Genomic DNA, 23,903 nt, shown 5'->3' with positions numbered 1-23,903 from the left:
CTGATCATGTTAAAGCAAAATTATTGGGTGCTCCATTACAGCATGATACTTTGTTTGGTGTTAAGGCAGAAGAGGTGTTGAAGAAAATGGTTGATAAAGCGAAATCCATGCAGACAGTTAAGGATTTCCTAGAGGTACTGCCACCCAGATTTAGCAGGAACTGGCCTACAAAGAATTGGTCAGTAGCCTTTCCTCCCTCCTTCCCCCTGACCTTGGTGGTTATTTTTCTGGTTGTGCTTGATATCCTGAGTTTGACTAGCCTGGTGTATGTGTTCGGGTCAGGTTTTTTGGTGTCTTAGGTTGTTGTGTGTCACGTATTGGGGGCAGACTCAATCTGAGGATTGGAAGGAGGTTGCAGTGTAGTATGGGTAAGGGGGAGGAGGTTGGAGGTCGGATCTTTAGCTTGGTAAGCTGCCGGCTCTGATCCGTAACCCACAGGTTGCTGACAAATGAAGTCTAACTACTCAGATGCAACGTTATGGTGAGTACATAACTTCTTTTTAGTATTGTTTGCATAATATTTAGTATATTTTAAATTTTAGTAGGTTTTGCCTTTTAGAATTCAATTAATGTAGTCAAGTTGATTTTAAATGGTTGCACCTTTATAGAAGTTTTTTTGTTTGAAGAAGTCTTGCTCATTGAAGCAAGACGAAAGCGCTTATGTTACAGTCTTTTTGGAATTAAATTCCATTTTTGGAACTTTGTTGCTGCCTGTGGCCTTTTTTCAGTTTTCTGAAGTCGTTCACACTACTGAATCTTGACACAAACTGACGTCTTCTTTCGTGACTACTGTTCTTTCAAAAATAACCGAGTTTCTTAGGTGCAGGGTACGAGCCACACCCAAGAAACCGACGACCCACTCTCAGGTGCCTGCTTTCTTGCCTCAGTCTCAAATGCACAAAATGGAAGAAGACCTTAACATGCTGATCAGGGGAAGCCAAGCTACCCCCTCCAAAAGGAAGAGATCTGTCCCCTGTAGTTTTGTCTGAACAAGAGTCAGATGAGTCTGATGCATCTGAGTATGCAGACATGCAACCCCTCTCCACTTAGGAGGATTCTTATGCAGAGGATTCCATTCCTTCAGCCTCTCCCCTAGAAGATTTTTTCTATGGGGAAACCCTGCATACTTTAAGGGAGCATTTCCAGTGGGAGAGTCAGGACTACCCTCAATCTAAAAAGAGACTCAGAGAATTCTTAGATCTTCCACAACACAGACCCTTGGCCATCCCCCCAGTCCTGGATGTTGTGGAGGATGTTTTCCTCGAATCCAGCTTGACTCCTGATGCCCTACCTCCTGCTCCTAGAAAACCAGACAGGTACTATAGAGTCCCTGACTCACACAAATATCTTTTCAAAAATCTAACAGCTGACCCTGAGGTCATTTCTCAAAGGCCAAAAGGGATAAAAGAATCCTCTGCTAAGAATCTCACCCCCTCAGACAGGGATTCCCGAGCATTGGACAGATGGGGTAAAAAAGTATACACCTCAGCTACTCTTGCTATCAGGGCACTAAATTGTCAGTTCCAATATGCTGAAATTTCAGCAACATGCCTTGGAACTCCTTAAACAAAAAATGTCTTCCATTCCTGCTTGGGCAGAATCTAAAGATTTACAAGAGATAATGCATTCTGCAAGTCAAGTAACTAAACACACCTTGCACTGTGGTTTTGATGCCCTAGAAGCTTCTTGCAGGGCAACAGTCAATGGTTCTGTCATTAGAAGGCATGCATGGCTTAAAGAACAACCCCTGGCAGACCACGTCAAATCTAAATTGTTGGATGCCCCCTTGCACAAAGATAACTTATTTGGCACTAAGGCAGAAGAGGTCTAAAAAAGATGGAAGAAAAAGCAAAATCTATGCAAACAGTTAAGGATTTCTTGCCAGTCCAGCCACCTAGGTTCAGTAGGCATTGTCCATTCAAACACTGGCCTTTCCTGCTCCTAGTAAACTGGCCCAGCCTAGGCCTTATGGAAGCAGACCCCCCCTCCCCAGACAGCAGCCCTATGGAATGCAGAGATCTAAGCAGTGGACTACCTCCACTTCAAAACCAGGGAGTTCTAAGCCAACCCCTTATGGTAAGAACTCACAATGACTCACCTCCGCCACCCCCACCCTCTGCCCACCTTCACCTACCCCTAGGAGAAAAACTTTCCTTTCACTCAAGCACCTGGGCCACCATTACTAAGGACCAATAGATTCTGAACATTGTGTCTCAGGGATACAAATTTTCCTTCCACACCCTTCCAACCCCAAAAGGGTTCCCAGATCTACCACTGAATCAGTGGGCAAAGGCACAAAAGCAAATCCTTTCCCTGCTCTCTCTGAGGGCAGTAGAGCACATTCCTGCAGAACAGATAGGCCAAGGCTTCTACTCCAGACTTTTTCTGGTGTCCAGAAAAGAGAGCACATGGCACCCCATCCTTGATCTATTCATTCTAAACACCTTCCCGGTGATCCCAAAATTCAAAATGCTCACCCTCCAGGAGCTGCTACCCATGCTCTCCAAGGACGCTTGGCTAGCCACCCTAGATCTAAAAGAAGCCTGTAACTGTGTGAATCTGTCCACCTATGTTAATTTTAATATTTCATGTGAATGAAACTCTGTGTTTATTGCAAATAGATATTTAGTATTTTCATGTTCTTTTATTATTTATTATTAAAGGTTTGCTATTAAAATTGTGATTGGCACTTACGCAAACCTTGGCTGATTGAATGCTTGTTTCCAGGGTCACTTAATGCAGAGCTGCAGATTTCTGTATACATTTTAGCAAATGGTACTGCTGATTGCTCTTATGAGGTCGACGTTGTTATTGGAGATCACAATACAGTGGGGATTGGAAAATGTACTCTCACCCTCACTGTAGTGCAATCTCCGTGTTGGAATATATAATATGCAGGGGATGTGGGAGGCTCAGGGGGGGCTTGCCCCCCTGCAGAATGTAGATAGGAAAAAACTATTCATAATGGAAGCACTTAGGGAGAATTAACAGAAGACACTCAGTATTACGTAAAAGCTTTGAACTACTGCTTCGGTTAAGTCGACATTAACAAAAATAACTGCATCGGAAATGAAGTATTGGAAATGTAATAAATCTGGAAACATTGAAAACATAATTTTTCAGAATAAAGAATATATTTTGTTTTACTCTCTGTATTTCAGTATTAAACCATTATTAAGGATATTTAAACTGTCATCGTGCCTGGTCCTTTAGAGAGTATTTTAACCTTTGAGAGTGCTTATGTTTATTTGGTGGCACTGTGGTCACTCCTGAAAGCCTTGCTGTTTGATCAGCCAACATTACCATTTGTAATATTAATATTAATTTTACTCAGTATAATTGGGTACCCTTGCAAGAGCCTTAGAGTAGCTGGCTTTGGAGTGTCTGGTGGTGGTGGTGTAACTACATTATAGTCTGGGCAGAAGGGGACATGGCTAGTAAGTCTGTGCCAGCATTTCCCAGGTGTGTGTGTGTGTGTGTGTGTGTGTGTGTGTGTGTGTGTGTGCGCAAAAATCAAACCTCAAAGAGTGTGCGTGTGTGTCAGCTGCTTGGAGCTGGGGCACACAGCACTGGTTTCACAGAAAGAGTGGTGGAGAACTTGCCTTGGACACTCAGCTGAGGTTTCAACTCTATAGCTGTGCCAGTGGGGAGTCTTGTTGGGGACCTGGAGGGAGACAGATAGAGAAACCTAGACCCCAGACTGTGTGTGTTCCCTGTGTGCTCTTAAGGGAAATTGTGCTTGATGCAGAGAGCTGCATCTGGACATACTGGGTGTATCCATTTTTGTTCCAAGTGAAATGTCCTTCTCCAGTGCCAGTGGTGAGGATTCAGGCTCCTTGATTACAGGCCCAGAGTGGGGACGCCACATCATGTATGTCATGTTTGCTGTATTTCAATCTGTCCAAATTTGTGCAGTCAGCTGATTGTACATTATGTATTTATGTCTTCTGTACTAAACTGAAACCAAGCTCACTTTTGTGTAAACAGTTTTATATCTCTCTATGTGCATTTTGTTGTCTATCTACTGACAGCTAAGCCCAGGCTGTGACTGAAAAATGTCAGTAGACCAGTTCACTAATCAGGTTATCAAATAAGTAAACAAATATTTCAGTTCCCAAGCCAAATCATACTGTTATACATGTCAGCATAAAGAAAGCAGATATGAGAAAGAAAACCATAGCTATGCTGACAAATAAAAATAGAATGCTGAGGGTGAGTTTTTGTCAAGAACACTCAGCCTCACCCTAGTATTTAACATTATTTTAGTGATGGATTACAGAAGGGTATCACATACATCTGTCATCTGACTTCTGGTTCCCATGCATCCCTATTGCTAGAAAATGCTAGGATTTAGCAACATGCCTTGTTAAGATCTGCTGTGGCTCCTGGAAGTCAAAAAACAATTTCAAAGCTCCACCCTTCCAGAGCAGCAAGCTGAGAGGCTGAGAAAGCTCCATCAACCTCATGAACAAAGAGTAGTAAAAGGAACCTTGAGCAAACACATTGAGTGCATGAACTAGAAAAAAAGTACTTTGCAGCATTAACCTGTTTAAGCAAATAAAAAATATGACTGACATGAGTAAAAAAAAAAACAGAGTAAAGCTGTGTAAGAACACAGATTGAGAAAGTAGTACTTTAAGTTCAGAGTTTAGTTGAATTTGACTCTGCCATAGCAGTATATGGTTTAGGGCCATAAAGGCAGATGTAGTTAGACTGGCAAGACTTAATGATTAAATTTGCAGTAAACATAAATGAAACATAGCAAAAGTTGTTACTGTTGCTTATGGCAGAAAGACAGCGTTCTGAATGTATGTGATGCTGTCAGATATGGCTGGTACACACACTGTTGTGCAGCAAAACATTTTCAACCCAAGTAAAATATACTTCTGAATTTAAACATAATGGGTATGTGTGTTCTAAGCCAGTTCATTGTCTAAAGATGTACTACACTGGAATGAAAGGCCTGGCAAAAAGTTGCAATTTTGCTGACATATGTGTAGAGATTTTTTATTTAATCATTCATTCAGACATTTGTTCGTTCACTCGTTCCTTTTGTTGACCACATTAGGTCGACTGGGCTGCAGCTGTTTTTTAACGGGTCCCATGGAGCAAAGCTCCAAAGAGACACTAAAGTCAGAAATCAGATAATTACAAACAAATATAGCAGCTACACAATGCATTCAAAATCAGATAAGAACAGACTATCTGTATCATGGACAATCAATATAAAAGTTATTCGATACTACAAAATGTAAATATAAACAGAACTATATATATATATATATATATATATATATATATATATTTTTTTTTTTTTATTGATATTATGTTTGTTTGTCTTATTTTGACTTTACTGTAAAAGACTTTCTTCCATCTGAATGTATGAAAGAAAAAGAAGGGCTGATTAAGGAGAGGTGAGAAAATGGGAATAAGTACAAGACTGAGGACAGGAGGAGGAATAATGAGAGATATTAACAGAGAAAAAGTAGACAAAAGGATGTTTAGAGACTAATATTTGTAATGCGCAAAGCAGCATACATGAGCATGAATGAGAAATTACAAAAGGCCTTGTGAGACACTGTAATCATGTTTTATCATAGTCACAGTTCCATATGGAGGTTAGGTAATTCCTTTTTTTTGATTATACGGAAAACTTTTGAAGTTGGTTTCAGTTGTGAGTTGAGGTGGCAGGGAGTTCCACAGTTTTGCAACATGAATTTCATAAGGAAATTTGCAGAAATGGTTAAATTGTTATGAAATTTAGAGATTGCAAGATCTTTTAGTTCTAGAAAATTACTGCTTCTGAACTGAAAAGGAGCTGCTATGCAGCTAGGTACCGAGTTTCCCTTAAAGGGCATTTTGCTTTCAACTAGGCAGTTATTTTGTTTTAAAGCAAGAATTCTGGTGAACTTCAGTTTCTTGTAGTGTAGAGGTTTTTGGTGTGTGAATTGATGGTTTCCCTGTGTTTTTGTCATCAAACTGCTGAATGCCAAAAATGGAATCACCTCTCAGGGAATTCTTATACAAAACAGTCCACAAGTAATCCACTCTGAAAAAAAAATATGTTGTGTGCAGTGCTTTCTTCTTTATTGTAAAAAGACTTCTTCAGAGCAGCATACTACTCAATCATTCCACATTAAATACTGCAAATTGTATTTCCCGCAACCCTATTTTAACCAAACTACTTTAAAAATTGTTTAACACTTAATATTCATGGTCTCATTTAAACCAGGAGGGGTCCCTGCATATAATATAATCTGCCATAAAGTTCTTTCTTTTCCAGCAGACTGTTAAAATCCCCTTCTCTAAAATCTTCTTGTACATAATCAAATACAAAAAAACGGAAACTTCTTAAAAGACTGACATTTCACTGAATGGCTTCAGTGTGCATTTGTGTGATCCCTGTTCTTTTTTTAAACAAGAAACATCTTTATGTTTTTGTAAACAAGAAACATAAATTATCACTTATGACATGGGCAGTCATATATTTATATACATGAAAACAAACCATATTGATATATTTTCAGTTGCAGACATGATACATCACTTATAATCTGTCCAGTCATTGTCAGTCAAACATTACAAAGCTCATTCAATTCCTGCCTTCACTTAAACCTCATTTCTCCTCCAAAACATTATTCTGTATGTGTTGTTCCAGTATTTCCCTTTTTAAAATGTAATCTGCTCCTCCTGTCCTTTTCTGAAGATCCCACTTCCAGTTGTTTTGTCTATCTCACTGTATTCAGTACTTCTGATACAGTTGGTGTAGACTTTGATTTGCATTTTCTAGTAATTACTTTTTTTTGGCAGCCAGCGGAATTAACTCAATAAGACCTTACCATGTCTGGGTAATTCCAATTCTGTATCTTAGCTTAAAAATCATTTTGTTATTTACATCTGTTTGCTCACCTGGTATTTATGTTAGAGTGGTCTACAGGAAATTTTTAAAGTCTGCCAACTCATTACACTCCCAAAAATATGTTTCCAATTACCTCCTTTTTTCCCCATCACACCTCCAGCATTTGCAGTCTACCTGAGGAAAATGCTTTGGAGCCAGCTTGGGGTATAAAAACACCTGTGCAAACACTTCCAAACAAAGATCCTAAATCCTCTAGACTTTGTTGTGTATTTGAGAGCCATACATACACCTCTCCCCTTTGTTTCTTTGTGAATTACTTATCCAATCCCTCTTCCCAATCCTTTCTAACCTCCTTTGATTGGTTCCTGTAGTTATCTTGCAATATTTTATATGTCCTAATTAACCCTTTTTTAATAGCAGCTTCTGTTCTAGATTCTGTAAAAACTCTGCCAGTGCTGATCTTTCACTTAGAATCCCTTATTTATTTCTCTTTGCCTATACTCTGATATCAATCCTTGATAGGGAAGGCAATCTCTAGCCTGCCCTCTAAATGAATTCTTGGCCTGTTCCAATTCTGTTACCTTTCCCTAATTATTTGCTCCCAGTACGTTGGATCCTTTGCCAATTTTCTCCAGTGAATTCCAGCTCCCTCTTGCCTATTCTCTGTGCCACTAATTGCAGTAATCCCTGTCAGTAAAATGTCCTTTCTCCATCCCCATGTTGGCTTAGTTCTTAGAATAATTTATGAATATAATATTCTTTATTGGTTTTGTTATTCTCATAAGGATCTGCAGCCAGAATCCCAGTCTCCCCTAGTTTATTTGGCTTTCCCCTTGTTTCATCATCCCTTTCCACTTTGAACTATAGCTTTCTGCTTGTGCTATGTGTAGGAGCTGTAACTGTGTAGCTCTGAAATACGTCATTAAATCAGGTAATCCCAACCCATTTTGTTCTGTTGGAAGGATCACTTTGTCCCACTTGACTGTTCCCCTCCCAGATAAAGTCATTCACCTTTATTAGTTGCTATCCACAACTTCTCCTCTGGTTAGTAAAAATGTGCCTGACCTGTGTATAAAACTAGAGGAACTAAAACATTTTCCCTGCTTTTATCTTACTGTCCATATCCTTAAAACAGAGTTTCCATTTTCTCAGTTTTTGTATGATCTTTTGTTTAGTCTCTTCCGCACATATTCTTAGCTGCCATAACATAATCCTTTTTAATCTGTACTCCTAAGAACTTCATTTTATCATGCCCCATAAATAGAGGTATTGCTTTACTAATTCATGTATGGGTACTTAGTTTACAGCTATTGCCTTTGATTTATCTTCGTTAATTTTTATATCTTGAAAAGACTTGAAACTGTCTCAGAAAGTTTCACAACACTGAAATATTCTTTTCTTGTTTTATCAGGTACAAAATGATAACATGTATAGATAAACCCAATTATTTGTCTTGACTGTCATACCAATTATATCCTTGAATTTCTGAGGCCCTTATTTTCTTTGCCAGTGGTTCTAAATATAACACAAGTAATAAAGGGGAATGAGGACACCCCTGCCTGGTTCCTCTGCTCAAATAGAGCTTATCAGAGAGGAACTCCCCACTTTAATTTTCACCTTCAATCCCTCATGTATCCTCCTAATCAACCTTATAATTTTATCAGGAAATGCAAATGGTTTCATTGTCCTACTCATAGGCCCCCAGCTTACTCTGTCAGATGGTTTCTGTGCTTCAAGACCCACAACAACAGTGATATTTTCTTACAGTCTGCTTCCCTCTGGATCATCATTGTTTTATTAATGTTGTCAAAAGTTTGCCTTCCCTCCACGAAACCACAGTGATGCATGTCTATCAGTTTTGTTATTGCCTTTGCCATTCTTTTATGTGTGATCCCTGTTCTTGTTGGCGTTAATGTTTTTCTTTTTTATTCTAACATTTTTCTCTTGGTTTTCCCATTATAAATCCTGTTATGACAAGCACTTAGTAATATAAGCTACCTACTCAGAATTGCAGTTAAACCTTTCTGTAGTTCATAGCTTCTGCCTAACGTGTCAATGTACACATTTTTTGCTAGCATAAACAGCACACGTTACAAAATTGCATGTAAAAGCCTTTTTTCTTTTTGTTTCATATTTTCTCTTCACTTATTACCATGTTTGTTGACAGATACTGGTTTTGAACCTAATATTTTAAATAAATTTCAATTATGTTTAATAATTTTCAAATTAGCCAAAATAACTTGTTTTATTTCACCCATGCCTACATTATATCATATAGGGCAGGCTAAATAAAAATTCTCACCACTTTTTCTTCTTGAGATGCTTTAACTTTTTTATTTTAGTAAAGGGATCAATTTGCTCTATTTTTCTGTATGTTGTTATGCATTCCTTTAATAAAATCTAGATTGCAACTCCTTTCAAGAAACATAACCTCCATTATAAGTTCATCTTTAAATTCATCCTCCGTATTGATGAGTCCAGAAGTTCAAAATGCCTTGACTGTCAATAACACTCTCTCTCTAGTGTACTTTGGATAGGCGCTGGTAGGGTGTAAATACACATTAACAAAATTCAGTTTCCTGTAAATCTCTGAGTTAATCATTCCAGGAGTTACATCAACTTCCAAATTTGTATCTAGAAACATTAATAGCCATTCTTGTCCACTTAAACCTAACTCATAAAATCTCCAAATTTACTTTTACTGTTATCCCATGTAATAATGTCATCTATAAAATATTATAATATTAAAAATGCACTTTTAAAAATACTGGCTGCCTCCCATTGTGCCATTTTAAAAATTGTGTATGAATGGGCCATGTTGGCCCTCATCACCACTCTTTAATTTTCTTAAGCATATTGTCTTTAAAATAAAAATAATCATTACTTAAAACAAAATCAGCTAAGCATATAAGAATTTCAAAAAAACTGAGTGTCAGAATTTGAGTGCAGACACAAAAACAATCTCTTTATAAGGCTAGACCATTTTTCATGGGGATGCAAGTACATAGTGACTCCCATGCCAGCTGGGTTTTCTGTCTACATGGGCAAGCCTTCCAGACTGTTACCTGCTTGCTAATGTTTCATCTTGACAGAGACAATAGAGCCATAGACAGATATGGAAAGAAGGTGTACTCTTCTGCCACTCTGACCTTCAGGGCATGGAATTATCAAACCCAAATGACAAAATATCTGCTGTGTATTCTTGGTGAATTGAACAAAACTTTGACTAACCTTCAGGTTTCTGAAACTAAACAGTAGGCTATTTCTATGGTGAGTCAAGCTATTCAAATGACCAGACATACTATCAAATGCAGCTGTAATGCAGATGAAGTTTCTTCCAGGGCAGCTGCTACTGGGTCTGTCATGAGAAGATGTATTGCTTCATTCCCAGTCCTTTCCTGAGGCTATCAAAGTTAAGCTATTACTCCCCTTTAACAGGGATCTACTGTTTGGCCCTGCCATAGCAGACCTGTTCAAATCTTTACAGGAGAGAAGAAAACTAATACAAGATTTCAAGCAAAATGTTCTCACTTGAGTTCCCGGGTATCAAAGGAACTGCCGACTAAGCCCACTTTCTTTGCTTGTAAGGATACAAAATGTACACAGTAAGACAGGAAAATGCCAAGAAAAAGAATTCAAAACAGACCTACAGGAAACTCCAAGTCTGAGAAACCTCCCTTTCCAGTCAAATTAGCCAGACTACCTTCTGCCACCTCTTTCCCCTCTCATTCTACCTTTTCCTCTGTCAAAATAGTTAACCTCTTCCCTTTCAGCTTGGTAGCTTATCACTTTAGACTGGAGGGTTCTTTCTTTTATTCAATAGGGCTATAAAATGACTTGAAGGAAATTCCAGCCTTTAGAGATGTTTCACTTCCTGCAAGCCTGATGCACCTTCTCCCTCCTATTTTACAGGGTCTTTGTGACCAAGGTACTATATAATCTGTGCCACCAATGCATCTAGGAAAATGCTTTAATTACATACTTTTTCTACTACTCAGAAAAGGAGGAGAGTGGAGATCCATTTTGACTTGTGTCAGCTCAATACTTTTCTGAAGGTACCTTTTTTGGAAATGCTTTCCCTTGAAACCCTTCTACCCTTCATTTAACCCAAACTTTTCTGCTGTCCTTGGATATGAAGTATGCTTATCTTTACATTCCCTTTCAACCTTCTTACAGGATGTTCCTCAGGTTCTCGACTTGCTCAATCATACTTTCAGTTCTCTGCTTTACCCTGTGGGTTATCCACAGCCTCTGGAGTGTTTAGAAAGTACCAGCTGTCACCTCTTGCAGGACTCCGGGAATTTAAATATTCCCATACCTTGACTGCCTTCTTGTATTTGCAACCTCTCAGGAAGACCTGTTAAAGCAGTTCTACTACACTACGTATTGCAGAGGCTGAGCTTCATGATTAATGCAGAAAAGAGACAAGGCTTTGAGAATCTGGTCCAAAACAAAACTCTCCACCCCTCCCCCACCTCCAGCACTATAAAGAGCTACTTACTCATCCTTACTAAAAAATACATCAACAGTGACAAAAAGAACTTCTATAACAGTCCCCCGTCTTCACAATTGCCAACCCAAAGAAATTCTGGTACTCCATCAACCAAATTCTTCATCCAGGTAACCCCCTCATCTCCCAATCCATGTCCCAACAACGTTCCTCAAGAAATGGTGTCTAACTTCATTACTTACTTCTTCAACACTATCAGCAAATTAACACTCCAAACCAACTCCAGCTATAATGTTGACATCCCTCCTGACCCTCCCACATCCTCTAATTCCTCACAGGACTTCTCTCTGAAAACAGTATCTACCAACTATATTAAATACTTGCTTCTTTAGCTAAAACCATGTTCCCCATCCATTGATAATTTCCCTCCAGTCTTTCTTCAGAAAGCTGCAAACTCACTTGCCCTCCCCATCTCCATACTTATCAACCATTCCATTGCTAAATCTAAAGTTCCCACAATCTGGAACCAATTCTATACTCTACCCATTCATAAGGGAGGTAACACCTCAGATATTGCCAGCTTCAGACCAATTGCTATTCTATCCCCTCTTCCCAAAATATTGGAGAAATGTGTTCAGAAACAAATCCTACAATATGTCTTACAAGAAAACTTACTCACCGCCATACAACACGGCTTTCACCCAAAGTATAGCACCTCCACTGCCCTCATATCCTTCATAAACACTATATCCCAAGCCAGAGACAATAAATTCATCTCTAGCCTATTTCTTGATCTCTCAGAAACCTTCAACACTGTCTCCCACCCCCTGTTGTTGGCCAAACTTTCTAAACTAAAGCTATCTACCTCAACTATTTCCAGTTTGTGAGTAACCTCAGTGACTGACTTCAGTCTGTTAAATGGCTCTCCACAACATCTTCTGCCATTCCTGTCAGAATAGGTGTACCTCAAGGATCAGTCCTTGGCCCATTACTGTTTAATATCTTTGCCAACCATGTACATCCTGTCCTCAGTCATCACTCGTGCAATATGCAGATGACTCCACAGTCATTACCATAGCTGATTCCCTGTCTGACCTAAACACCGTCACACAAAAATCTTTCTTATCCATTGAGAACTGGCTCACCAAGAATCAGCTTATTCTAGATTCTAAAAAGACGAAACTCCTACTATTTATTCCCAAAATTGTGAACCATCTTAAATCTTTCTTCTCAATCTCTTTCCTTAATAATACACATATCACAGTTGAATCTCACACCAAGCTTCTGTGGGTCATCATTGATGACCAACTCAAATTTGACCTGCACGTTCTCAACTATATCAAGAAAACCCACCAAAAACCTGAACTACTTTATAGAAACAAAAAACTTCTGTCCAGCAAAGTTAAAATCTCCCTATCCCACGCATACTTTCTTCCAAGCCTATTCTGTGGCCCACAAATCCGCACTAATTTTCAGTCTACTCTCTTATCAAAATTAGAAACCACATACAGTAAAGTTGCTAGATTTGCAGCAGATCAAACCTACTACTCTCACCACTGTCTAGCTCTTAAACGTTTAAACTGGTTAGAATTTCCTCATCAACTGCTACTCCCTCAGCTTCAGTTCATACAGTTTGTATTATATATGCCCTCCTTCTGTCCTGACATTGCTTCACTTGTCTCTCTCTACACCTCTCCAAGGTCTCTCTGAAGTTCTGACCAAAACAGTCTTCAAATCTACAAACCTAAAAGCAAAATAGGACAAAACATATACAGCTATTCTCCTGCTAAATCTTGCAATAAACTTTCTTTGGATATTAGAAATATTAATCATCCACAAACATTCAAGACTGCTGCCAAAAACTTTCTGAAGAGTACATAGATATGTCACTGTAACTACCCTCCATTACTTACCACCCTTTACTCTTCTTCTCTTCCTCACCTAATACCCTTTTTCTTGCTCTCCTGTTTACTTATTGGATGTGCATTTACTTCTTGTCTACTCCTTGTCTCTTGAAGCATACAACTGTCAGTTACTGAGACCTACCTAAATAAGTTAGCTAAATATCAACAACTCTTATCCTTGTATATTATTCCATGAATATGTAGTTGTTTATTTATTTATTTATTTATTTCCGTTTGATTACCGGGGAGGTCCACTGGGCTTGGGGGCCCGTTTTCAGTGTAGGCCCGGGGAGAAAAGCCCCAACAAGGAAATACAACAGTTTAAATATTTTGATTACAAAACAGTTTCAATTAACATGCAAAGTCATAGACAGTATGTATTACAGATAACAGGTAGTTAGAAAAGAATAAACACTAACAATTTCAAATTATTGTTAAGGAGGAAAAAGGCTTACATAATGAAAATTCAAGTTTTACTGTTTTGTTCCTTAAGCTAAATATTTTTAGAAAGGAATAGGAAGGTGAATAGGAGGAGGTCAGCCTGGAGAAAAGGGAGAAGGTAGTTTAAGAGTTGTAGGCTGAAGAGTGCAGTTGCAAATTCTGTTTAGATAGAGGTAGGAATGAAATTGGGTTTTGAAGTTATTAAGGTTGGTACATGTACTTAGTGACGAGGGCAGGGCATTCCATTTTTTAGCTAGGGTAAAGGATAAGAGAAGCTGACCTGCAGGGCGCTGGGGTTTTTGAACTGCGATCAGGTTTTGTTGAGAAGATCTAAGTGGTCTAAGGGGGGTATAAGGTTGTAGAATATTAGACAGAGCAGGGCAGTTAGAAGGGTGTAACAATAGTTTAAAGGCTGTGGTGATTTGGAGGAAGTTAAGTTGATTGGGAAGTTCAAGCCAGCTTAGAGAGTGAAGGAAGGAGCAGTGATGAGAAGAGGATTTGGCATTTGTGGCAAATCTAGAGATTTAGTTGTAGCATAGTTCCAATTTGGCGGTAAGTGTGGATGAAAGATTAGTGAGCAGGGGAGCTCCGTACAAGAGGGAGGGAAGGAGGTAGGTAGAGGCAAGGGTTAGTCTGGAATGAGGAGAGAGGAAGTGGTTGTTTCTATACAGTAAACCTAGTTTTATGTGTGTTTTTTTGATGTTTAGCTGGATATGGGTATTACATTTTAGTTGATCATCAATTGTAACACCGAGAAGTTTGGTGGAGGGTACAATTTCGATAGAGGAGTTACTAAGGCTGGTAATTTGAAATGAGTTTTTATCAAGGGAGGAGGATTCAGAGGGGGAGAAAAGGAGGATCTTAGTTTCGTTAGCATTTAGGGAGAGATGATTTTGTAGCATCCAGTTTTCAGTGGTTGAGAAGGCACTTTGATTTAGGGCTTGGAGGTCTGTTAGGTTAGAGGCAGAGCAGATCAATGTGGAATCATCAGCATATTGCACAATTTTGGTGTTAGGGATGGCTTTGTGGAAGTCATTAATAAAGATATTGAATAATAATGGGCCGAATATGGAACCTTGAGGTACTCAGGTAGGGTTATGAACATGAACAACCTTTAGAATCAGAGGAATACCCCCCCCCCCCCTTAGAAGGTCAGAGAGATTACTGAATCAAGGAAGAGTATATTACAATTCAAAAAACTTCAGGGGGAGGGGGGGAGGCCCTTTCAGACAAAGCACCAAGCTTGGAATTAGTAGATAGCATTGCCAATAACAAGTTTACTTGGACACTGAATGGTTTTAACATTTTCAATTACTCGAATGTTCCTATAGATAAGAGCTGGTTTGATTTATTTGCGAAAGGGTTTACTTTTATTCCCACACAAAAAATTGACATCTTTAAATTGTTGATAGATATCAAGTTGTTCATTCGAAAAAAGAATTTGGAACTCTGGTTTAAAGGTAAAACATTAGATAGTGATACCCACTATTTAAAGCGGAAAAGTACATTTAACCCGCCCATACATCCCCAGCTCAGAAATTTTGAGGCTAAGGTTGAGAATGAAATTAGAACACATTTAGCAACAAGACACTTTCACTCCAATTTAACATTAGAAGAAAAAAACACATTAAGAACTATTAGTGACAATCCTGGTTTGAGAGTAATGAAACCCGACAAGGGGGGAGGGGTTGTTGTGATGGACACAATACAATACGAAGGAAAAATGATGGAGCTACTAAATGATTCAGATAAATATGTCAGGGTTTCCATTAATGAAGTTAACATAGCTTACAGGAAGATTCAAGTCTTGTTATATGACATGTTAATGGAAGGATCTATTGACAACAATACTTACAAATATTTAATAGTAGAGAAACCAAAAATTCCATGCATTTTTGGTATCCCCAAAGTGCATAAAAACAGCCTTGATCCCCCACTTAGACCAATAGTGTCTGCTGAAGGTTCAATAACAGCACCTTTAGCAAAATTTGTTGACCATAAGATAAAGAATGTATTAGAAGGTTGTGATAACATTTTAAAAGATTCCTGGAACCTCTTGAGAAAGATCAAACCTTCCCTATACACTGAGAATATTGCCTTTGGTACAATGGATGTTATTGACCTTTTTGGTTGTATCCCACATGACTTAGGGTTACATTGGTTCGAAGAAAAGTTAGTTGCAAGTAAAAAATTGACACACATTGATTTTAGAAACACCTTAACCTTGATGGAAGTAGTATTAAAAAATAATTTTATCTACTTCCAAGGTGAATATTTTAAACAAGAAAAAGGCGTTGCAATGGGGGCACATTGTGCACCAGCCTATGCCAACATCATTATGGCCTTTTGGGAAGAAAAATATCTCTTAAATTCCCCTCTTTTAAAAGAATGTCTTTTATACACAAGGTTTTTAGATGATTTGTGTTTTTTCTGGAATGGTAGTAAGGAAGATTTTTTAACCTTTTAACCTATGTCAATAGTACGGCTACTTTTTTACAATTTACTTGCAACTTTGATTACCAAGAACTTAAATATTTAGATGTTTGTATAGGCAAACATGAAGGAAATTTTACATCATGTATATTTAGGAAAGAAACCTTTTCCAATTCTTATCTGCATTATACCAGTTGTCACCCCCCACATCAAAAGAAGGGGGTTGTGAAAGGTCAACTTGTGAGGTTGAGCAGGATGACCTCAGACAACAATGTATTTGTGGAAGAGACTAATATTTTAAGGAATTTATTTCTTCAGAGAGGTTATCCCCAAGATTTGTTTAACAAGGTGTTAGAAGAAGTCAATATCAAAAGAGTAGATTCCTTTGCCCCTATATTAGGTAAAGAAGAAAGTTTGGGTCCGGACCAACAGCAGATAGATAGGCCTAGTGAAAACAGGACAGGACTCATTACTACTTTTAGTGAGCAATCAGCATTTGTAAGAAACATTTTCTCTAGGGAATGGAATAGTTTCTCTAATATTTCAGATCTTGAACACATATTTGACAATGAACTAACTTATGTTTACCGTAAGGGTAAAAGTATTAAAAACGTCTTGGAAGGTGGCTTTATGACCCACTTTAGCAACAAAAGTAATAAAGCTAAGAAAGGGTTGCACAAATGTGGAAAATGTAATTATTGCTCACACATAATTTGTGGAGATACCCTGTTTTTACAAGCAAGAAATTTGATATTGCATTTAAATACTTTTGCCAATTGTGATACAAATGGAATAATTTATATTGCCATTTGCAAAAAATGTCCATCTTTCTATGTAGGAAAGAGTGAAAGAAGGCTTAGGCAAAGAATATATGAACACCTTTATGATGTCAAAGTAAGAAATGAAAAAAATGCACTCGGCAAACATTCATTAAAATGTGAGACATTTGGTTTTCAATTCTTTATCTTGGAAGTGGTTCCCACTAACCCTGGGGGTGGAATGTGGGAAACATTAATTGAATATAAGGAATTGTATTGGCAGCTCCTTTTGGATGCAAACCACAATTTTGGGCTCAATGACATGGTATCTATAGCCCCAGTTTTAAAACTGAGGGCAGCAAAGCTTTAATAAACATTTCTTTTTCCTTGTTAAACATACTTGGATGTTTTTCTAATTTTAGCCACAAGATGGTGCTATAAGGTTTTTTTATTCTCATCCCTAATGAATAATAGTAACTAGAATTTAAAGTGTTTTATAAAAATGTTTTTAACATATATATTTTTTTAACATCTTTTAAATATTTATTGAAAATTAAATTAGTTATTAGTGAAACTTTCGAGGCTGGAACCACTGATATATTTCTCAACTTGTCATCTGTAGTATTTTCAAAAAATTTACGTTCTTTTAATTAGCTATAATTGTTATTGAATTGTGAAGCAAACTGATTGGTTAATTGATCATTGTTTCATTTCAAATGTTATATAAATACACCAACTCTGTAACATGGTTTACACTACTGAAGAAGTTGGCGACGAAAACTTTTTGTGGAATACGTTATTTGGAGTGTCTTTTTGGTTTTACTAACAGCCTTGCAGTTTGTTTGCTGGTGTTCCCATCGAGGTGGTTGGACCAATAAAGTATTTTTATTTTTTGGAAACAGGACCTGGATTTATTTGTTCTTGGTACAGCAGTTGTCTTTGGTTTATAGTTTTATGTGTGTTTTTTTGATGTTTAGCTGGATATGGGTATTACATTTTAGTTGATCATCAATTGTAACACCGAGAAGTTTGGTGGAGGGTACAATTTCGATAGAGGAGTTACTAAGGCTGGTAATTTGAAATGAGTTTTTATCAAGGGAGGAGGATTCAGAGGGGGAGAAAAGGAGGATCTTAGTTTCGTTAGCATTTAGGGAGAGATGATTTTGTAGCATCCAGTTTTCAGTGGTTGAGAAGGCACTTTGAGTTAGGGCTTGGAGGTCTGTTAGGTTAGAGGCAGAGCAGATTAATGTGGAATCATCAGCATATTGCACAATTTTGGTGTTAGGGATGGCTTTGTGGAAGTCATTAATAAAGATATTGAATAATAATGGGCCGAGTATGGAACCTTGAGGTACTCAGGTAGGGTTAGGAAGAAAAGTAGAGGTGGCTTGGCCCCATCTCACAGCTCGGGATCTGTTTGAAAGGTAGCTGGAGAACCAGGAAAGAGTCTTTGGGCAAAGGTTGAGATTAGATAGGTGATTTAGAAGGTGAGTGTGAGAGATGGTGTCAAAAGCTTTGGATAAATCTAGTAGGACAGTGGATACTATATTACCGGAGTCACCAGCTGAATTGACAGAGTGCAAGAAGGAGAGAAGGGCGGTGTTAGTACTGTGTCCTGGGCAGAAGCCGTGTTGGGTAGGAGAGAGAAGTTGGTGCTTGGTAAGGAATGGCAGGAGTTGCAGGTGGATACATTTTTCTAGGATTTTGGAGATAGGGGAGAGAATGGCTATAGGGCGGAAATTTGAGACAGTACAATTTTTGCCGCCTTTGTGGAGAGGAAGAATGTAAGTGGTACGCCATAGTTTAGGTACATAGGATTCAAGTAATGACCTATTAATTAGGATGCTGATAGGTAGAGCAATAGAGTCAGAAGCTATTTTTAGGAAGGAGGATGGAATGTTATCAGGGGCATTGGAGCAGGGCTTTAGTTTATATAGACGTTTCTTTATTTGGTCGGTAGATACTGGTTTGAGTTTGAGTTTGAAAGGGGGGGAGCAGGTTATGGAAGATTGAGCAGGAATGGGAGGAAGGTGATTGTTAGTAAATGTCTTGGTTAGCTCAGCGATGGAAGAGGTGAAGAAGGAATTATATAGTGAGGCTATTTCAAGGTCAGATTTGCTGGTATCTGGACAGGGGTTGCTTTTAGTACCAGGTCTGATGAGGGAATTGATGGAATTCCAGAATTGTTTGGGGTTTCTAGCATGGTTTTCTTGAAGTTTGATGTAGTAAGACTTTTTATCTTTAATGACTTGTTTCTTGGTAAGGTTTCTTAACTGCTTGTGTTTAAAGTAGGTCTTCCAGGTTTTATCCCTTTGGAACATTAACTTTTTTATGTCTTTGGTGAGCCAAGGGAAGGTATTTGCTTTAACTCTTTTTGTTCTTGTTGGAGCTAGAGAGTTAAGGACTGTTAAGAATGTGGAATTGAAATAGTCGACGGCTTCGTCTAATGGTAATATTTTTAGGGGGTTCCAGTTGGTGAGTTTAAGAGAGTCAGAGAAAGAAGTAGGTATAAATAAGTATAAATAATTAGTATAAGTATAAATAAGGTATAAATAAGTAGTTGACACTCAATTACAGTGACTGTTCTGCTTGATTCATTGGTATAAGTTTGTGTGTAATCTCTGATGTGTAAATAATGTACTTCATTATGTAATTCTTTTTACATTGTACTGAATCTTGAGATTTTGCTATTCTAAATGTACTTGCTGAGCTTTTCTCCCCGGGACTTCCGCTGAAAAGGGCTTTGGCTCAGTCAGACTAATCCAGTCAACAAATGTCAAATAATGAATAATAATAATATTAATAATCAATCTAAAAAAAGTCAGCCTTGATCCTACACAGGATCTAGTGTTTCTAGGTTGCTGGCTGGGTACACATTATATGTGAGCCTTTCTTCCACAAGACAAGATGCAGACCACCTTCATATACTTACAGTCCCTCCTTCCTCTTCAGTCTTGCTCTGCAAGGGAAATTCTAATGGCTTTGGGGTTAATGGCAGCTTCCATCCTTATGACTCCCTATGACAGACTTCACATGAGAAAGACCAAATGGTACCTGAAGTCTGGTCTGAACATTGCCACTCATTGGATACTCAGATTATATTACTTCCATTTCTGAAAAGAGATTTAAACTGGTGGATCTTTCAGGTACAGCTGAATATAGAACTACCATTCAAACCAGTTGTTCAACGCAAGAAATGCACACAGATGCAGATCCTTAATAGTTGAGTCAATCAGCACCTAAACAATTGAAGGAACACATCAGTGTGAAAGAATTGAGGGTACTCATTAAGGCTGTATAGTATTTTCACACTCGTGGAATCCAGGCCGTTTCAGAATTTTTGCATACAACACAACAGTCATGTGGTACATAAAACTGTGGGGGAGACAAAGTCTTACCAACTATGCTGAGTGGCTCTTCTGACATGGGATCAATTTATAAAAACAAATCTACCCATACAAGCAGTGTACAATCCATCCCAGGACAATGTCCTGGTGGATTCAGTGAGCTGGTCCCTGGAAGACTTTCATGAATGGATGCTAAGCAAGGAGGTCTTCCTGGACATATTCCACAAATGGGATATTCCCTAGATAGATCTGTTTGCTTCCATTTACAACAAATGGCGCAGGCTGTTTTTCTTCAGGATTCGTTAACCCCAGGCCTGGGGGACAGATGCCTTCTCTTTTTCATGGGAGGGGAAGTTTCTTTATGCTTTCCATCCACTATCCTCAATCCCAAAGGTTCTGTTAAAGATCTAGCAGACCAAAAATCTTGCTGCCAACTCTTTTTTGGCCCCGGCACTTCATCACCTGGCCAGAAGTCATGATCAAAAATGACCCTACAGAGTAGACTTGCTCACACAGAAAATAGATTCTCTACTCCATCCCAACATTCTTGCCCTCAACCTGACATTGTGGATGATTGAATTTTAATCCATTTCAGACACTAGTTTTCTAAGGATGCTCTCCAGGTTCTCCAGGGGATGTGAAAACCTACCCGTAGAGGATCTTGTACTTCCAAATAGAAAATGTTTTTGATATGGTGTTACAAAGAGAGAAAGAAAGAATCCTGTTCAAACTGAGATTCCCACTATACTGTCATACTTATGTGAGCTCTTAAAATCTTGTTTACGTCATTTCTGTATCAAGGCAGTTACCTGCAATTTCTGCATGTATGTCCCTTGATCTCCCCCCACTGTTTAGAACTGAGGGGAGGCAGTTTCTGAAGGGTATTCTTCATTTAAACCCACCCAGGAGGAATACCACCCCCTCTTTGGGACCTTAATTTTGTTGTGGAAAAGCTTACCTAGCCACCATTCGAATCAGTAAAATTCTGTATTTGGAAAACTGTTCTACTAGTGGCTTTACTGCCAGAAGGGTTTTAGACCATAATGGCATCTTCTCCCTTTGTTGTTTTCCATACGGATAGGGTATCTCTTAGGGTCGCTCCTTCTGTTGTACTTAAAGTGGTCAGTGTGTGTTTTTTCTAACCCATGTTATTTGTCTGTCTACTTTTTTTTCAGACCATCAAAACAAGGATGAAAGACTTCTGCACTCCGAGGATTTGCATAGGCAACTCAGATTCTGTTTGGACAAAGACAAAAGGCATTAGGAAGACAAACCAGCTGTTTGTTTCTTTCCAGGAAACCAAGTTGGATAATCCTGTCTCCAAGCTATTAATTGCCAAGTGGATTTAAAAATCCATTTCCTTTTGTTATAGCCATCATGAAAAATTCTTATCCTCACCAGTTAAGGAACATTCCACTAGAGCAGTTTCTTCCTGTGGAACTTTTTACAAAAGGATTGATTCTAGGGCTGTTTTAAAGACAGCTACCAGATCATCTGTGCACACTTTCACAAAACACTACAGGCTAGATGCTTTCTCTGAATCTAGAGTCCTTTTTGCTGGATCTGTGCTATCTGGATTAACTGACAGCTCCTGCATTTCTCATTTATCCTCCCTTTCTAACCGTTAAGTTTTGGGAATCACCCAATAATATTGGAGTACTGCAACAGTGTTCTAAGGAAGGACATAGTACAGTAGTGTAAGGATTTGTCATAATAGTAGATGTCCTGTCGAGCACTGTTGCAGTATTACTTAACACCTACCTTCTCCATTTTACTAATGTTTATCTTATGAATGCTTGTTGACCAAGAGGGAACAATTTCCGTTCTTCCTTCCTCTAAGCTGAACTTAACCTTTTGCGAGTTCTTTTCCTCAGGTGTCACCAGGTTTCCTGACTTAGATATAGTCCGAGTATCTTGCACTGATATGTCCACTTTTGTACCCTTACTCCCAGGGGCTTAGATCATACATTAGACGTGTGGTCATATGGAAGGTTTTATGGGTTTGGTATCCAGGCCAGATATCTGGTTACCGTGATAAGATAATTCAGTAATATTTGAATTCTGCAACAGTGATCAATAGAGCATCTACTGTTTAAGTTTTTACACAACTGTACTTTCTTGCTTGTCTGTGCCTCTGTCACAACTACTTATTTTACTGATGCAATGGAATATTGATTCTTGGAATGTTAAAGGTATTCAGTTATTAAATAAAAGACGTCTTTTTTCCATCTATTGTATAAATCATATATGCAGATTATATTTATACAAGAAATCCACATGAAAAAAAAAACAATAGGATAGTTGTAACAAAAATTAGTGTCATTACATAATAGAGGTCAGTACAACTTTGAGCAAAGCTGGCATAGCAATATCACGTACAACCTCTTTCAAAGATGTAGTATTAGATCCCAGTTCTGAATTTAGTAGGTGATGGTGTTCCATCCTATGCAGCACAAATGTTTTAAACCAGCTAGTCCTAATGCTAAATGTCTATGCCTTGTATGCCGCTCAGACTGACTTTTTATTCCAAATATTCCACCTATTTAAATTTATTAATTGCTATGTTGTTAATAGAAGAAACTGGAACATAATAATGGATCCTATGTATATTATTTCTATTAAATCAGGAATATTCAAAACAAACATTCCTTCAATATCCAACTATAGGACAGTAGTCGATTTGTCATATCCTATCATCTTTGCAAAAACTACATCTAACGAATATAATTTCTACTCATCCTGCCACAAAACATGGAGGAGAATAGAATTATTTTTTGTTGTCAAATAAAATTATGGGTGCTACTTTGGATCATATTACTCATTCTCATTGTTTTATCAGACCATTCACAGATCTCACTAATCAATGAGATTCCCTACATTTAAGGAAATATCATTTTACTGAATGTTGTCCCAATTCAGTACCATTGGAGAAAAAAACATGGACAAAGAAATTTAATGTATCTTTAAGAATTGTATAGTAATTTAAATATTTATGATATAAAAATAAATATGCAATGGGCTACTGTAAAATTCCAAGTAAGGGGTATTTTAATAAGCAAAGTATATAAAAATCATATAAGCAGAAGAAAAAAAAATATTAAGACTAAAATTTAAGAACTAGACCAGCCCGGTTAACAAATGTAAAATAAAATAAAATAAATAAAATAAATAAATAAATATTAATAAATAAGTATAACAAGGATACTGAAAACCAGATGCATTCCCTTCATCAAGAGATGGATATTTTATATATGTCCCATTTATCTAGACACAATACAAAGATCCTGCCACAATGTTGTGGATGGACACAGCTACATTTAAAAATTGCATTCTTATATGTATTGAAACTCATCAAGTCCTCTACCATAATTCCTGAAATCAAATATAAGAACGAGTTGTACTCTTTTAACAAACATAGTTTTACAATTTATGAAAGTTTTTATACAGATTTATACAATTGTCAACTCGATGTGTGGGAAGATCAAGAATTAGAAGCATTCTTAAATCAACTCACTCTTCCAGGATTGAGTACAGGATTTCAAACCTTTTTTTAAATAAACCTTTTAACTTTATTAGATTTTGTAAGACATTCAGTGCATCAAACTAAGAAAAGCCCCATGCCCAGATATTGTTTTATTCTGCATTCTATAACAATGCTGATAAAATGTATTTATTTTATTTATTAGCATTTGTTTACTGAGAAAGTCCAAC

General features: G+C 37.8%; 1 protein-coding gene across 1 annotated transcript in view; it reads left to right on the top strand.

Annotated features, from left to right (window-relative positions):
• CCDC125 (coiled-coil domain containing 125) overlaps positions 1–23,903 on the top strand; it is a 1,485,470-nt gene that overhangs the window by 1,144,781 nt on the left and 316,786 nt on the right. The gene's annotated exons all lie outside the window — the stretch shown is intronic.

This window comes from Protopterus annectens, chromosome 2.part2, assembly GCF_019279795.1.
Source record: "Protopterus annectens isolate FY-2018-M chromosome 2.part2, PAN1.0, whole genome shotgun sequence".
Classification (NCBI taxonomy): domain Eukaryota; kingdom Metazoa; phylum Chordata; order Ceratodontiformes; family Protopteridae; genus Protopterus; species Protopterus annectens.
The sequence above is the reverse complement of the archived record's forward strand: the minus strand, read 5'-3'. Positions and strand labels throughout refer to the sequence as shown.